The sequence below is a fragment of the Macaca fascicularis genome, chromosome 12 (assembly GCF_037993035.2).
Source record: "Macaca fascicularis isolate 582-1 chromosome 12, T2T-MFA8v1.1".
In the NCBI taxonomy this organism is placed as follows: domain Eukaryota; kingdom Metazoa; phylum Chordata; class Mammalia; order Primates; family Cercopithecidae; genus Macaca; species Macaca fascicularis.
Window position 1 is genome coordinate 2792568 of NC_088386.1, and position 18458 is coordinate 2811025.

The 18458-nt window shown below is 45.6% G+C and overlaps 1 long non-coding RNA gene across 1 annotated transcript in view; it reads right to left on the reverse strand.

The window, feature by feature from the left end:
* The window catches only part of LOC102121357 (uncharacterized), a 134456-nt gene that overhangs the window by 23228 nt on the left and 92770 nt on the right, over window positions 1-18458 (reverse strand). The window lies entirely within an intron of this gene.

The following is an 18458-nucleotide window of genomic DNA, read 5'->3' on the forward strand; positions in this document are numbered from 1 at the left end:
CATTGTGTGTTATGCGTATCTTACCACAATAAAGAAAATCATTTTTAAAATGCAAAAAAAAAAGGACAGTGGAGTGTGGATTTAAAAGTTCTAAGAAAAAGAAAAAAAAACTGTTTACCCAGCCAAGTTTCCCCTTGATTATATAGGTGGCAGACTGTCACGACTGGCGGGAATTCGGGAATACAACGTCTACGAGATCTTTAGCGGGGAGAGGGGAGAGGTAGAATGACTTGGGGAGGAAATGCAGCCAAGTAAACAAACAAAGCAAAATACAAACCCTGCCAGGAGAGTAAAAGCTGCAATATAAAAAAGACCCGTGAATATCAAATCCACTTAAATATAGAAAAAACGGTAAAACCAGTGGGAACAATTGTTACAAAATAGAATGCAAATGCTTCTAACCTTGGAAAAGTCAGTATCATACATATCACTAACAAAAAAATCAAGAGAAGTAGTAAGAGGAAGTTTAAGAATGCTGATTTCCTCATCTTTTATAATCGAGTATAATTAAGACCTTCTGAAATTGAGACATGAGTTAAAAACATAAATGCTTCAATTTCTTCGTGTGTTTCATATCTTGTTGTTAGCCTTGCAAGGCTCTTTTACAAAATAATATCTTTTGTGGCAAAGCGACATTTATTTGAAGATCAGCAATGCTCTTCATTTAAATACCACTTCATTTTCTTCTCTCAAATTGAAGTAAAATTTAATAAAATACTTTTATATTGAAAATAGGAGGTATCACAAATCCCCTTTTTATTGAAGGGAATTTCTTTGTTCAGCCCTGCCTGCACCCTTTTGTAGTCTACACGGCTGAAGTGAGGGCCACTGGGGCTGGGGTGGTTATTGGAGAGCAGTGTGAATCCAGGGTAGTTCAAAACATATATTTTTTTTCTTTCTCTCTTTCTTTCTGCATGATTTCCATTCCTTGTCATGAACAGGCTTCATTTTTTTTTTTTTTTTTTTTTTTGAGACGGAGTCTCGCTCTGCCGTTCAGGCTGGAGTGCAGTGGCCGGATCTCAGCTCACTGCAAGCTCCGCCTCCCTGGTTGACGCCATTCTCCTGCCTCAGCCTCCCGAGTAGCTGGGACTACAGGCGCCCGCCACCACGCCCGGCTAGTTTTTTGTATTTTTTAGTAGAGACGGGGTTTCACCGTGTTAGTCAGGATGGTCTCGATCTCCTGACCTCGTGATCCGCCCGTCTCGGCCTCCCAAAGTGCTGGGATTACAGGCTTGAGCCACCGCGCCCGGCCGAACAGGCTTCATTTTTACCCAATCAATGCAATTCGAGAAAAATGAATAAAGAAATAAAGACTTAAAATTCAGATAATGTTTTTGAACATTGTGGTTTGGGTTCTGGTGAGCGAGGGAACCATCCCCTCTCGGGTCCACTCTCACGGTTGTGATTCCCTTCTCACAAGCGACGAAGCCTGCTCTTGAGAGCTGTTGATGAACTCCTCGAGGTCCACCCTGGTATGCCTCCCAGAGGAAGGAACTCAGAGTCCTGAGGCCGCGTGGCATGACCGGAGGTCAGCAGCCAAAAAAAACAAGCTGGAGCTCAAGTTTGAGTCTTGACCTCCAAGCAAACACCCTTGAAAGCTGACGAATCAGTGATTTCCAGAATCATACTGCCTAACAATTACCAAGCCCTCAGCAGGCATTTCTTCCTGGGGTGTGTGGAGTAGTCAGGCGGGGCATGGGCCCCGGCACAGGTGGCCTGGCTGTAGTAATCACTGCCCCTAGCCTGCCGTGTACCCTCCCAGGCATGTGCCCAGGCAGAGGTGGCAGCAGTGGGACAAGGAACCTGACCAGCTCAGGCTTTCTCAGGCCTCTACTGTGTCCACTGACCAAAGAGGCCAAGAGGGTTCAATTCAGAGCCACGTGGGAGAACCGCCTCTGCCTGCTCAGTGCTGGGAGCTGCAAAAGTCACGTGGTGAAAACCACAGGATCAGGAGGGCTGGGGAGTTGGTTGATTCTGTGTACTCGTGTCATTGACATCACAAAGTCAGTCAGTTTTAGCTCATAAACCTTCCTTTCAGGAAGCCCCCTTAATATTTCTTTTTCTTTTTTGAGATGGAGTCTCACTCTTGTTGCCCAGGCTGGAGTGCAATGGCGATCTCGGCTCACTGCAACCTCTGCCTCCTGAGTTCAAGCACTTCTCCTGCCTCAGCCTCCCGAGTAGCTGGGATTACAGGCGCCCACCACCACACCTGGCTGATTTTGCATTTTTAGTAGAGATGGGGTTTCACCATGTTGGCGAGGCTGGTCTCCAACTCCTGACCTCAGGTGATCGGCCCGCCTCGGCCTCCCAAAGCGCTGGGATTACAGGTGTGAGCCACCGCGCCCAGCCGAGCTCCCTTAATATTGAGAGAGGACCCCAACAACTCCCTAATCCATTTACTCAAGGAGGGAAAGTGCACAAGCTTTTATTTGAGAAAGTTTAGCAAGAAGTTACCAGTTTCTCTAGTTCAGAAAAGTAAACTTGAGATTCGTTTCCACAAGCAGGGACCCCAGGCTCAGGTAAAGGATCAAAAGATTCCAGGAAGATTTTGGCTTCAAATAAAAGAAGCCAGGACAACCGTCATGCAGATGAGGCTCTCTCAAAGGCTGGTTGTGAAGGCAGCGTGCATCAGACAGCTTGGAGGGGAGTGGGCGCAGGGCTCCAGCTGGGACTGCCATTTCAAGGGACAGCACTGTGCCTCCTGTCCCCACTAGCTTGAAGGCCTCTTTAAACCCATGTGTCAGCAAACCAATGGGAGGCTGGGTGCGGGAGCAAATTCTAATCAACTGGGAGAATTAAGGCAGTAGAGGTAATTCCTTTGGGCTGCAATAGTCAAGGGGAGCATCTCTCAAGAGTTCTGACAACTAACACACATAAGCTGGAGAGAATTCCCGACATGGGGGGATGTCCAGCAACTTCTCCAGCACACACACAACACAGAGAGAGAGACACACACACACACACAGAGTTTTAGATCGAGTTTCATTCTCAGTTTTGCTGTTTATTTGCCACAGAATCTTGAACGTTCACGTAACTCCTGTGACCCTCGATTTCCTCATCTGTAAAATGGGCATCACACAGTAGCCACTTCACAGAGTTACCGCACATCTCAAAGATGCTGTTCCTAAGCTGTCTGGTATAGGGGTAGCCCTCACTGATGACAGCTCCCGTGACTATTAAGTAGATGTCAGGGGTGCGAGGAAGAACACAGCAAAACTGGGAAGGGCAATGTGTGCTGATACGCCCTCATTTGGGATCCACTGTTTGCTCAGAAACTGTATTTCATTTTGTCAGTGTCGACCTGCACTGGTTCTCAGGGAAGCTACGGGGATCTCTCCCCGCATTCTTCAACCTCCGCTGTATTCTGATGAATTTAAAGGACAATTAGGCTGTGACAACTCACTGATGAATAACCATGCTCTCTGCTAATCTTGTCACATTGGGTACTGGCTGGAGACATAATTACTACAACATGGTTGAACAGATTACACATATTAATGACTTGCCCTACAAAAAGAGACAGGGCTGGGAGACCTGCAGCATCTGAATTCCCCCCGCTCTGGGGTCTTTCCCAGTGAAAATGACTGTCCAACGTCAGTGAGTTACCATTATGACGCCCCAGAGCGCCGCCTTATTCTGATGGGGGATTCCCCTCAGTGCCCTGTCCCCTCCATTCCCAGAGCTGAACTCCCAGCTGCTGGGCTGAGGGGTTTCCAAGATGATGGGTTAGAGACCAAGGCCAATGGACTGAGGATGGTGGCTTAATAATGTGAGCATTTGGCCGGGCGCGGTGGCTCAAGCCTGTAATCCCAGCACTTTGGGAGGCCGAGGCGGGCGGATCACAAGGTCAGGAGATCGAGACCACAGTGAAACCCCGTCTCTACTAAAAATACAAAAAATTAGCCGGGCGCGGTGGCGGGCGCCTGTAGTCCCAGCTACTCAGGAGGCTGAGGCAGGAGAATGGCGGGAACCCGGGAGGCGGAGCTTGCAGTGAGCCGAGATCGCGCCACTGCACTCCAGCCTGGGCAACAGCGTGAGACTCCGTCTCAAAAAAAAAAAAATAATAATAATAATGTGAGCATTTGGAACTCCAACCGCAAAAGTAACTTCTGCAATGACCATGGCTCTGGGACTGGAGCTCTGGAAAGTTCACTTCGGCAAGCTCACAGCAGCCTGAGCAGATGTATTCTCGCTGAAGGGCTTCAGACAACTCGCCCATCAGGGGTGGCTCCCGCATCTGGGCTCACCACTGTCAGCTGGGAGGATGCCACTCCTAGGCCCTTTTCTGTGCAAACACACACACACACACACACACACACACACACACACACACCCTTACTTGTATAAACATGCATCATTGTAAATGTTGCCTTTACAGGTTTAAACATCAGAACCATACTACATATACTTTTCTTTGCTTTATGCACCAACATTTTGGAAATACTCTTTTCTTGTCAGCCGCATAGGTCTTCCTCATTCTGCGTAATGGCTGCATCACACTCCAGAGTAGATGTACATGGATACTGCCTCAAATTTTCTCTTTATAAAAAAGTCTAGAATGAGCATCCTTAGCATCTTATGTAGACATCCTAATGTGCATATAACAAGCTTTTTTTTTTTTTTTAAGGCTAAAGCCCTAGAGATAAAATTTCTTCATCCAGAGTATGTGTATTTTACAATTGAACAGATTGGCAACTTGCATTCAAGAAGCTTGATGTTCACCAAGCTGCCCTCTCTCACACTGCAGACAACAAGACCTGTTTCTCCACATGCTTGCCAGCAGTGGGTATTATCAGTCTTTTTCATTTTTGCAAACCAGAGAGACAAAACAAAACACAGTATTATGGCTAAAATTACATTTCCTTTGGAGTTGAGCATCTTTTCACATGCAGATTCTGAATCTGTGAATTCTCCGTTGGCATCCTTTGCCCATTTTTCTTTTAAATTATTTTCATTTTCTTTACTGACGTTTAGAAGCTCTTTATATAGAAAGATGGACAGTAAGTAGCCCCTAACTTTTTGAATATTGTTTTCCAAAAGTTGATTATTTGTCATTTAATTTATTAGTGGTATTTTTCTCTTCTACAAGTTATTTTTAGTTTTTGGTCAAATTACCTATAAATGTTTTATTAAAAGTGTCTGGATTGTATGTGCTCCCCCCAAAATAAGTTTTATATATTGTCTTAAATTTTCTCCTAATGCTTATGTTTTTTAAAATGTGGCTCTTTAATACAGCTGATTTATTTATTGCAGAGCAAGAATTAGATATCTCATTTCATTTTTCCAAATGTGTGGTCAATTTTTCCAACACTGCTTATGAGAATGCCATATTTCCCCATGGATTTGAGAAACACAGATACAGGTATAAATTACCACAAATCCTTAAGTTTACTGTAAAATTTACTATTCTGTTGAGTTAATCTTTTGTTTGAGCCCTGTGCATGTATCATAAGTTTTCAATAATTCATTGGCTTAATGGTTTACCTTATATTATTTGTTGATCTTTTATGTCAAATGTTCTCTGGTTATTCTTGCGCATTTTCTCTTCCATTTGGATTTCCATTAAAAATCCAGCAGAGACTTTGTGGAGATATTCTGCAAGTTCATAGGAAGAGAGTTCATGTCTTTAAATACTGGATTTTCCATTCAGACACGTGATGTTTGTTTATTTAGATCTCTGTTAATGACATTCATTTATGTTTTCTAATTTCTAATTTTCTTGTTACACATCTTGCATATTTCTTACAAAGTTTATACTTCAATTTTTTTATGTTTTGGGTTGCTGAATGCATGTCACATTTGTCGTTCCCATTTTCTAATTGGGCAATCCTGATTTACAGGAAAGCATTCGATTGTTGTGTGTTCATTTATATTTCGCTGATTACCACATTTTTAGGCTTGTTTCCTTGGATCTTCTCAGTACATACATGTTGCAAATGTGGTTTTCCCTTTCCAACTCTGTAATTCGTCTTTTTAACTCTTGATTTGTTCTTTAGCTACATCCAGTATAATGTTGATGGTGGGAATTCTTGCCCACCTCCTGTCCTTAGTAATACTGTCATAGCACTGAAGGTAGCTGTAGGCTCCCCCAGTTTCCCTACTTTTTCTCTGTCCTAACCGAGAAACACAGAGTGCCTTGACCGCTCTGTGACCCAGCCAGCTGCATGTTTTCCCTGCAGCCTTCACCCAAGCCGGGACCTTGAACATTCCCAGACACTGATAACACTGTTTAGGTCCGTGCTCGAAAACACTGAGGCTAACCTTGTTGCTGTTATACATGTAGAAACTAGCCCTGGCCCTGAGCCAAATGCCTTAAGCCCTCATTTAGACTCCACAACCTCACCCTCACTACGGACATACCCAGGATGAACTTTTCTTTTCTAACTATCCATCCCAGGGACGCTGAAGCTCTCTGTAAGCTCCCCTAATAAATGCTTTGGACTGATGTTTAGTGCTTCTTTCTTTGGAATCCCAATATTTCAGCCAAATATGTAGGTGATCGTATATCTTGTTTCTCCATTAATAATTAATGCGGTGAATTATCTAAAAATTATCGTCAATATAAAACCATCTATTCAGAATTAGAATGCTAATACCTGACTTGATTACTTTCAGCGAGTGACTTTCATAAACACCACACATTACATATCATGGTATTTATTTCCTGGTCGTGACATACACTCTGGATGCACTGCCAGATCTAACTTATTAATATGTTACTGGAGACCTTTGCCTCTATGTTCTAAAGTGGTGAGTTGTTTTTTTTTTTTTTCCTGTCCTCATTGGAGGAGTTTTTCCAGCCTCATGGAATAAATTGAGCAGCTTCTCAATCATTTTCTATGCTGTATGCTCTGGGACTTTTTATTAATATGCAGTTTGTCTTTTTATAGGTTTGGTTTTTTTAAATACCCTATAAAACTGTCTAGACATGTTGGCTTTTTTAAGGATACATTTTTTACTGCTTTGAAAATTTCATCGATGGGTTTTCTATTGTTGCTAAATTCAATTTTGGTCATTTCATATTCCTGGAAAACTGTTTATTTTATCTATTACATTATTTTCAAGTAAATCTATAGAGATTTACATGTCTGAAAGTTTTTAAATCTCCCCTGTGTCTATAGTCTGCCACCTATCTCATTTATAAAGAAGATTATTCGTCCTTAGAGTTTCTTTTTGTTTTCATCAGAACCAAGAAGTTGAACTATTTTTGTTAAAATACCAGCTTTTGGAAGCATTCCCTTGAAAACCAGCACAAGACAAGGATGCCCTCTCTCACCACTCCTATTCAACATAGTATTGGAAGTTCTGGCCCGAACAATCAAGCAAGAGAAAGAAATAAAGCACATTCAAAAAGGAAGACAGGAAGTCAAACTATCCCTGTTTGCAGAGATCCTATATCTAGAAAACTATCCCTGTTTGACATGATCCTATATCTAGAAAACCCCATTCTTTCAGCCCAAATGCTTCTTAAGCTGATAAGCAACTTCAGCAAAATCTCAGGATACAAGATCAATGTGCAAAATTCACTAGCATTCCTACACACCAACAACAGGCAAGCTGAGAGCCAAATCATGAAAAAATTCCCATTCACAATTGCCACACAAAGAATAAAATACCTAGGAATACAGCTAACAAGGGAAGTAAAAGATCTCTACAAAAAGAACTGCAAACCACTGCTCAAAGAAATCAGAGATGACACAAACAAATGGAAAAACATTCCATGCTTATGAATAAGAAACAATATTGTGAAAACGGCCACACTTCCCAAAGCAGTTTATAGATTCAATGCTATTCCCAATAAAATACCATTGACACTCTTCACAGAACTAGAAAAAATTATTTTAAAATTCACATGAACAAAAAAAAGAGCCTGAATAGCCAAGACAATTCTAAGCAAAAAGAACAAAGCTGGAGGCATCACACTTCCTAACTTCAAAATATACTACAGGGCTACAGTAAACAAAACAGCATGGTACTGGCACAAGAACAGATACATGAACCAATGGAACAGAATAGAAAACCCAGAAATAAGACCACACACCTACAACTATCTGATCTTCAACAAACCTGAAAAAAACAAGCAATGGAGAAAGAATGCCCTATTCAATAAATGATGCTGGGATGACTAGCTAGCCATATACAGAAGATTGAAACTGGACCCCTTCCTTACACCATATACAAAAATTAACTCAAGATGGATTAAAGACTTAAAAACCCTGGAAGACAACCTAGGCAATATCATTCAGGATATCTGCACAGGCAAAGATTTCTTGACAAAGATACCAAAAGCAATTGCAACAAAAACAAAACTTAACAAATACGATCTAATTAAACTAAAGAGCATTTGCACAGTAAAATAAAATATCAACAGAGTAAACAGACAACCTACAGAATGGGAGAAAATTTTTGCAAACTATACCTCTGACAAAGGTCTAATATCCAGCATCTATAAGGAACTTAAACAAATTTACAAGAAAAAAAAAAAAAAAACAACCCCATTAAAAAGCAGGCAAAGGATATGAACAGACACTTTTCAAAAGAAGACATACAAGAGGCCAACAAGCATATGAAAAAAAGCTCAACATCACTGGTCATTAGAGAAATGCAAATCAAAACCACAATGAGATACCATCTCGTGCCAGTCAGAATGGCTTATTATTAAAATGTCAAAAACTTATTAAAAAGTCAAAAAATAAGATGCTGACAAGGTTGTGGAGAAAAAGGAATGCTTATACACTGTCAATGGGAGTGTAAATTAGTTCAACCATTGTGGAAGGTAGTGTAGTGATTCCTCAAAGACCTAAAGACAGAAATGCCATTGAAACCTGTAATCCTATTTACTGGGTACATACCAAAAGGAATATAAATCATTCTGTCATAAAGACACGTGCATGTATATGTTTATTGCAGCACTATTCATAAGAGTACAGACATGGAATCAATCCAAATGCCCATCAATGATAGACTGGATAAAGTAAATGTGGTACATATACACCATGGAATTCTACGCAGTCATAAAACAGAATGAGAACATGTCCTTTGCAGGGACATGGATGGACCTGGAGGCCATTATCCTTAGCAAACTAATGCTGGGACAGAAGACCAAATATCATGTGTTCTTACTTATAAGTGGGAGCTGAATGGTGAGAACACATGAACACATAGAGGGGAACAACACACACTGGGGCCTATTGGAGGGTAGAGGTTGGGAGGAGAGAGACGATCAGGAAAAATAACTAGTGGATACTAGACTTAATAATAATCTATACAAGCAACCCCCATGACACACACTTACCTTTGTTACAAACTTGCATATCCTGCACGTGTACCCCCAAACTTAAAAATTAAAACAAACAACAAAAAATAAAATAACATACCAGCTTTACTTTTGTGTTTTTAATTAACATTAGAATTTTTGTTTCCATGTTATTAATTTCTGTTTTATATTATTTTATTTTTTCTACTATAATTGGTTTCATTTGTTATTCACATTTCAAGTTTTTTTTGGTTGAGTGTACACTGTATTTTCAGTATTTCTTATTTTCTAATAAATATAGTTAAGGCAATATCTTTTCCTCTAAGTTCTTCTTTAGTTACATTCCAGGAATTTTGATATGGGATGTACTCTAAATTTGATTTGTAATTTTAATTTTGATGTCTTCCTTAACACAAGAATAGATATAGTTTTAGACATTTTCTGCAGTTAATGTTTAATTTTATTAAATTATGGTAAAGGAAAATAACCTATTGGATTTTGATTTTTGGAAAATATTGAGATTTTCTTAGTGTTCAGTCTTGACATGTTTGATTTTGTGAATGGCCTGTGGGTTTAGGATATACTGTATATTATCTATTGGAAAAATATATATGTATACACACCCTGTTTACACAAATACACAAACACAAGTGTGATAAAACTTACCGTATTCTTATAAATCCTCAACAGTCTTTGATACTTTTGTCCATTTCTGAGTGAAATATATTAATGTCATGCCTTGTAATTACAGATTTACAGTTATACAGTTATATACAGTTATCTTTCTAGTTCATTGTGCTGAATATACCTCGAGGCTATGCTTTTAATGCATAGATTGCTGACACCTATTTCTTCTTGTAAAATTACACTTGTTACCTGGGATGCCCTGGGGTCGGGGGTGATGAGGCTACGTCTCAGTGGCTTCTCTGAGCTGCTGTCTGGTCACCTCATGGCAGCTGACCTGGTTCCCTGTCCTCTCCCTGGCTACCACCGAGCACAGAGGGAGTGGAGAGATCTTCATGCTTAGAAATTTGAATTATTTTTCCTCTGATATTGTTATATCACCTTTATTTTTGTTAATATTTCTCTGCTACAGTTTTTCTAATTGATTATTTCCAACTTTTGCCATGTTATTTCGTGTTAGGTATGCTGTTTGTAAACTTCAGTCTGATAGTTTTACTAGAGAATTTAATCTGGTAAACTTTCCACATAGTTGCATGTCAAACTGTTTTGGTTTTGTCCTTCCAACTGAATGAGAGTTTGGCTAAGGATAGTGTTATAAGTGTCCTCAGCTCAAACTCTAGAGATACTGTTCCAATATCTTCTTGAATCCAATACTGCCAAGGACAAGTTGGATACCCCAATTCATTTCTTATTCCTTTAGAGATTAACTTTTCTGATGTTTTTTAAAGGTTTTCTTTTCATGCTTGAATTTCTGCATTGATGTCTCCAAGTGTGGGTTTTTTTCTTCCTGCTTACCCTTTTTGCACACCCTTTCACACTCAGAGCACAGGTCATAAAACATTTGCCCTTTTTTTGAGCCATGTTTTACAATTGGGAAATTTATATCCATTCTCCTCAGCTCTTAAATTTTTAAAAAATTATATTTCATCCTGCTGTCCTTTTGTGCTTCCAAAACTTTGGAGAAGGTCTCCAAAACTTCTTATGCTGAGTCTCCAGATCATTCCAATGGTGTGTCCACTCCACTATTCATCCCATCTACTAAATTTTTCACTTTTGTTTCAGTTTACCATTTATTTTCGTATGTATCTGTTCTTGTTTGATGGAAGCAGTATTTTCTCTGCTCTCTCTAGTGTTATTAATCATACTTCTCTTGAGGTCTTACTTGTTTGTAGTCTAGTAAGTTTTCCCTTCTTGTCTTTGGAGAGTATCATGGAGGGTGTCGAAGGGTGAGGATGAAGGCAGCAACAGGGTATGCCTCCAAGTAGGATGTGCCAGTGTCACCAGCCTTCCAGGAAAACTCCTGCCTCTTAAGATAGAGCCCCCACACTCATGGACCAGCTGGGAGCCAAATGACTGACTTGTCACCACTTGGCAAGAACTGGTGGGAAAAGAGATTATTCCCCATCCCCCTAAATGCTTCTTTCACAGTTTCCTTGCCTGCTCACCACAATGGCACTCCCAGACTCTCTCCTCTTTCTTGCATCTGTTGTTTGAACTCCTGAAGGGCTCCTAGACATTCTCTACCTTTGCTCCAGATCTCAGAATTATACACTAGGACCTTATTATGCATAGTTTTCTTCCATAATCTAGCTGTAACTATCTTCTGTCACACTAGGCATTCATCAAAACTTCTGTATCACTGACAACATCCTTTGGTTACCCATCAATGTCATGTAGTTAGTCTCTTTGCAAAATACGTTTTATAATTTCCGAGGATTGGATGTAGGAGGGGAGCTTGGTGCCTATGGTTATTCACCTTGGTCTAAATCCTTGGCTTGGAGAAGAAGAAAATAAGCAATGAGGAAGTTGTGTATTTTCTTCAAGATCTCTCCCGCTGGCAATGACAGATGGGATGGTACCTGCATGTCTATGATGTCAGAGCCTATGTCCTTTCGGACATGCCATGCGGTCTCTGTAACTGGAGAGAATTCTTGGGCACATAAAAATGTAAGTAGAGTCTCAGTGATATGGTTTAGATGTGTGTCGCCTCTAAATCTCGTGAAATGTAATCCTCGGTGTTGGAGATGGCGCCTAGGGGGAGGTGTTTGGGTCACAGGGAGAGATCCCTCATGAATGGCTTCGTGCTGTCCTCACAATAGCAAGTGAGTTCTCGTGAGATCTGATTACTTAAAAGTGTGTGGCACCTTCCCATCTCTTTGTCTTGCTTCCACTCTCCCATGTGAGACACCTGCTTCCCCTTCACCTTCCACCATGATTGTAAGCGTACTGAGGCCCTCACCAGAAGCAGATGCCAGTCCCATGCTTCTTGTACTGTCTGCAGAACCATGAGCCAATTCAACCTTTTTTCTTTATAATTTATCCAGCCAAGTATTTCTTTATAGCAATGCAAGAATTGCCTAACACACTCAACAAGTGCAGTTATTATTCTTGGGAAGTACATTTGGTGATGAATAGTGAGTAGCTATAGAGCTGGCTTTTCAGAAACTTCTCTTGCAAGAATGGAACAGACACAAGTAGGAGGTGGTGGAGACTGCAAACTGGAGGGGTGGAGAGAGGCAATCTGGGAGACCAGGGCTGGGGGTATCCTGGGTGGGGAAGGAGAGGAGGTATATACATGCCCATCTTCTGCAAGCTAATGTGGGACAAGCCAACATTAAACCATTACTAAGCTCTTGCAAGTTTGTTTTCTAAAGTGCTGGTTCCCTCAGACTGAGATCTTGGGGATCAGCCTGGCTCACCTGAAGGAAAGCCACTGCACAGATTTCCTCCTGTGCACATTTCTTTCCTATGTCTGGCAAGACCTCACCCCACTCTGGCAGCCCTATTCCGCCTCTTTTTGAGACTATATTCCTACTGAGTAGCATAGTCATCCTCTTCAGAGTCTGCCATTCAGCTGGAAATCAGCCACAAACACTTCCCAGGCTACAGGGAGCAAGCGATGGTGGCAAAGCAGGCACTGGCTAAAAGGTACTGTGAACTCATATGTAGCAGCAGCAAGTAGAGAAAGTAGGGCTGCCACCAAGTCCTCCTGCACTGGTGCAATGGGCATCTCTCCTTCAGGCAATTCTCCCCTGCCTGATGTGCATTGGTGTGTGCCCCAGACTCTTTCCAGAGGCAGGGCATCAACATGCAGTAGGCGTGCCTGCGTGTACACACACATACTTGCAGGCCTGTGTACACACACATACCAAGCATTAAAGGAAGTGTTCAGAAATCACAATAAGCTGGGGAGCAGATTCCAGGAAATGTTCTGAGGTCCATGGAGAGATGCAGGCCTGCTCTGTGGGGGACAAGCTGGGGCTGGGGAAGTGGTGTGTGACTCCCAGCCTTGCTGCACCAAAGTTCTAGGTGCATCTATTTGTGAGACCCAGAATCAGGCATTTTTATCTTCATATCCACCACCTCATTTAAAGACTTCCTTCATTTAGCAGATGAGGAAACTGAGGCTCAGTGCTCTGAAGATGACCTTGTCCACACTGGCTCTGAAAGAGGCAGCAGTGGGTCTGAATGCTCCATGGGTTTGTGTGGAAACCCACGGATGCAATATGAACGCAGGGTCACACCCCAAACGGTCACATTTTTCAGGCCAAAGGCGGACAGCCGTAGGGCGTGAGGGCTTTGGAAGCTTCCAGTTGCAAATCAAGCTCTGACTTAATGAAAAACTGATTAGAGAAATCCTGACTTTCAATAACGAAATAAAAGTTTATGAAAGTAACACAATTGATTTTTCTCTGAATGAATCATAATTGACATTTAATTACAAAGGCAGTGCTCAAGATGGGAGCTGCGCCAGTTAAGCTCTCTGCGTCTCCTCTGCTGCATTTCAGGGCAGCGCAGCCATAAGGGACGAGCTTTGGAAAACTGTGGGCCATCATGGTGGATTCAAACAGCATCTAGCATCTGTTTCCGTAAACACTAAAGACCTACTGTATGTGGCAGCTTGGGTTCTCAGAAGCCTAAGAGAGGCACAGGACGCATTTGACTCCCTGCTTCCAGGAGCCTACCTTATTTCTGCAGAGAAAGTGCAGGGACACACACCATTGTGACTAGTATCCTGTGTGCCTGGCACAGGCAAATGAACAGTCAGAAAGGGAGGTGTGGGCATGGACCGGGGTTTCCAGGGACGGCCCCCGGAGGATTCAGGGCTTGAGGTTAGCACAGTATTGAAACAGAAGCCCAGGTATCCCCTGCTCCCAGCGGAAAGCCTCTGGCCACTCCACACTGACCTCAGGCTGAGCCTCCCAGCGGTGTCCAAGGCCCCCCTGGGCTGGGGGCTCCGTCCACCACGGACTCTCCACCCTTCACCAGGAGACACCGCATCCCAGCACTGCCACGCTGACGTCGGTGTCCTGTCCACACGGCGACAGCGACGTGGCTCCCCAGATCTGTCCTGACGCTGTCTGCTTTGTGTGCACTCCCGGTGCTCCCCGTCCCTGCCCGGCCAGCCCCGGGATCCACATGCGCTCATACGCACGTCCCCGCCTGACGCCCGGGGGAGGCCTCAGCAACACCCCTGGCGGCCGATACGCGGCTCTCGGGGCCCCGGCCCGGGTCTCGGCGCGGTTCCAGGAGCGGCCCCGAAGGTCTGCAGGCCGCAGGCACCGCGCGCGGGTGGCGCCGCATCGCAGCAGGCCCGGCCTGAAGGCGCCCGGGGACCGCCCCCGACGGAGGCAGCCGCGCGGAGACCTCGGGGGGCCGCGGCTCTGCACTTCGTGGTCGGCTCCCCGGGCCGGCAGCGCCCCCCACCCTCAGTCTGTCTGTCTGTAACATGGGCCTGCGCGGCTGTTCGCCCACACCCAGAAAACCGGCAGCGCTCGCTCGGCCTGCTCACGTCCCCCAGGATGACGGCTGCTGCCGGCCCGAGGCCGTGGAGCCGAGGCCTTGAACGCGGCCGCGCCGGAAGCCGATTGGCCCAAGGGCTGCGGACTCCAGAATCCCGCGTTTCCCCAGGAGGCCGGCCTCCCCATTCCCTGGCCCCACGGCCCTGACGTTCGGCCTCGCGCCATCTTGTGGCACCGGGGGGAACTGCAGGCGGCTCTCCGGAGCTCGCCGGTTCTCCTGGGCTCCTGGTGGGGGGACGAGGATGGAGCACGTCTACAGCTACCCCGAGAGAACTCTTGTTCTAGAATTTAGAACAGATTAAATTAGGCTTCAAAGGACACAAACACGAAAGACCCCGGGGTATGCTTTGCCACACCAGGCTACGTTTCTAAGGCAACCCTGGGCTGCTGGTTTCAGAGGAGGCTGAGCCAGCAGCCCAGACACAATTCCCCGGGAATCAAGGCGCTGGGCAGGAGGGGCTGCCAGCATCCAGGCTCCATTCGCCCTTGGAATCCAAAAGAGACAAGCAATTTCCCTTACAGACTTCCTCCCATATGTCCCAACCAGCCTCTGTATGGATAAATTGCATCCTTCCTTTGGTAAAATTTTGTTCTTCTAGGTCTGCAGAGCCTGCAGAATGAGACTGCCAATCCAGACATGCGGTCTGAGCCTGCAAACCATCCCCAGGGACAGAGAAAAGGCAAGAGGGCGAGCCAGAGATGGCCAGGGGACAGGCACAGCCTAGGGCTGGGTTTCTGGCCCAGGGCCTCTCTTGCACTGTGGACACCCACATGTGACCATGTAGCAGCATCTCCATCTGTGTGCCCTGAAGACCACACACCCCACTGAATTTATTGGTGGTCCCAGTCAGGGTCCCTGACTCACTGCACCACACCATCTTGAACACCGCCCCCCCCAGGTGCCCACATGGCCAGTTATACAGAATTCCTTTTCTTGTGTTTCTTTAATGACAGAACTCCAAGCTGCTTCGGGGTCACAATATGGCCAGGTAAAGATTCCCGTTTGCTTAGTGCTTGGCCGAGTGAGGGGGCCGTGAAATAGCCTAGCCAGTGACATTTAAGCCAATGCCCCTGAGGAGGGTGCTGCTTCTAGAATAAAAGGAAGAGTCCCCCCAGAAGGAGCCTCTCCTTCCCCTTCCGTTCTGTGTCCTCCCAAACCTAAGACCTTAGAAGGCAGGGGCCATCCTGCACCCTGGTGCAGCTGGCGTGAAGCAAAAGGCTTCTGGGGACCACAGCGTGTGAGGATAGGGAGGGCCGGGTCCCCAGGGCCTTGCTGTCCCACTGCGCCCACACCTGGGCTCCGACCTGAACGTCTCGCTGCATGAAACACCCACGTGCTGTCTGTGGAAGCCCCGCCCTTGGATTTCATGTTGCGGGGTCCAAGGACACCCTCAAATGAGTCACCCTCATCCTCATTCTCCTTGAGCAATCCCAGTCTGTCAGTTCCAGCCCCTGCTCCCATCCCTGCCTCTCTGTGTCAACCTCCAGGACCGTCATTCAGCAACCACCTCACCCCGTGGGTCTTCACCCGTGCCCCTCCCCGCCACGAAGTCCCAAAATGCAGATCTGATCCCAGGGTTTCTCCTCTGCGGAGCTCCTCGCCCTCAGCCCCACTGGCCTGGTGGCCTGGTCCCTTCACACGACAGCTGGGCTGGGCGTCTTCCCCAGGGCAACCTTTCTCCCAGGAGCATGTGCTACTTGGCAGGGCAGCTGCATCTGGGGCCTGCGTGGTTCCCAAAGCCTGCGCGGTGCCCCGGGCTTCCCTGCTGGCCGCACACTCCTGCAGCCGGGAGGTCGATTTGGGCACCCTTCTCAGTCTCATCTTCCTCATCCGCAAAGTGCTAACTGTGGCACCAAACCCTCAGGCAAGTCGGCGCGGCTTAACCAGAGGACACGCGTTTCCTGTCGCGCTCTGTGTGCTGAGGAGGTCAAAGGGGACCCTCAAGGGCAAAGGGGAGGCATGAATCAGCACAGGAAACACTTCATTATGAAAGACGCCTTCAGATTTAGATCATGAGGCTATTTTCCTCCAGAGGAAAGGGAGTGATGGGCTGTGGAGGAAGAGATAGCAAATCGGTGATTAGCGGTGCAGACGGATTCAGTCCGAGGCTTGCTGCTCACACCTCTGGGGAGGATCCACAGGCCGCGTCCTCCCCGCCACTCTTACCACCCAGGGAAGGGAGTGGCACACTGCCCGCCTGCCAGACCGTTCAGAGACACCGTCAGGACCCACTGCTACGATGGCTTGCAGAATTGAGACACTCAGAAGAAACCAGTCCCCGGGACAGAACACAGCTGGCAGTGCCCCGCACCCCACCACTCCCGTCGGCATGGTCACAGGAGCGCCTCAGGGCGGATCCCTGCCCCTGGGCGCACTAGGCCATTCGTGCACCAGAAATAACCCGCGAGGCCACGACTGCTGCAAACAAAACAGGGCTTCCAGACACACTCCCAACATTCAGAACGGAGGAACCCAGTGTGCTGTCTGCCCCATCACTCAGGAGGGGGAGCTGGCATGGGGGCGGAGGGGGCAGTAATGAACCGGGTTTCATTGTGCATCCGCTATGTGTGATAGAGACTTTAAATTCCATGTAACATTAAATTATAATTTTTCCAACTGGATGAGTTGATTCCATCATAAACTAGTTCTGATTTGTGTGGCTTTTAGATCTAAGGAAGACCACTGTGGCGAAGTGAAAAAGACACCATCAGTGTCTTCTGGTTTTGACTCTGAGATCTAGCCAACTCAGAGTTGCAGTGCTGCTTCCAGAACCTTCTTCCTGTCACAGCCAAGAGCCCAAGAGACCTGCATCAGACTAACAGGCAAGGTGGAAATAAGGCAAGCCTGGAAAGGCAGCTACTATATTAAGCTTTGGAAGGGGAAACCAGTGCTGGTGATGTAAACATCGCAGTGGCTGGAGCTGCCTGCAAGAGAGTGTTTCTAAGGCGGGTCCACGAGGACCTGCTGTGATAAATTAATCAGACCTATTCTCAATTAGCTCAGCATTTGTATAACAACAATTAATTTCCGTAAAGCTCTCAGACTAATGCTGCTTTGTTAATTAGGTTAGTTGCCCCTTCCACAGTTTTCAGCCGGCTTAATTGTGCCTGGCAAATGCTTTTTGTCACACACCAGCCCACTGTATCATCCAGGCATACTTCTGGGTCCGTGGGGTCTGCAACAGACATCCACTGAGGGTGGCAGGGCCAGGCTCTACCATCAGGGCAGATGCGGGGCAGGAACCACACCACTGCAGTGGGTAACGAGCCCCTGGGCACCAGCATCAAGGCAGCACACTAGATTCTCTAAAATCCTTAGCAAGGCACCCCTTTGGGAGACACTCCCCTGCTGACCGTCTTTACATTCGTTTGTTCATCATTTTAATTCTCACAAGAACTGTGGGAGGTAGCGGCAAATGCATCTCACTGTATGTGACCAGCAGCCCTCCCATCAAGCAAGGTAATGCAGCAAAGGAAGGGTGAAATCAGGATTCTGACCCAAGTCCAGCTGTCGGTCACAGCCGTGTTCTTTACTCAGCACAAAATTGTGAATGATTAGTCCTTATTGCATGTGTTACTTCCCGGGGGCTTTTGCATTTTGCAATAAGACAAGGCTTACACAGAGAAATGGACATCTAATGGTCCAATTCCAGACACTGAGACACTTACATGAGATATTTCCTAATAGGGTGGCAGGCGGAGGGAGTTTTCTCAGC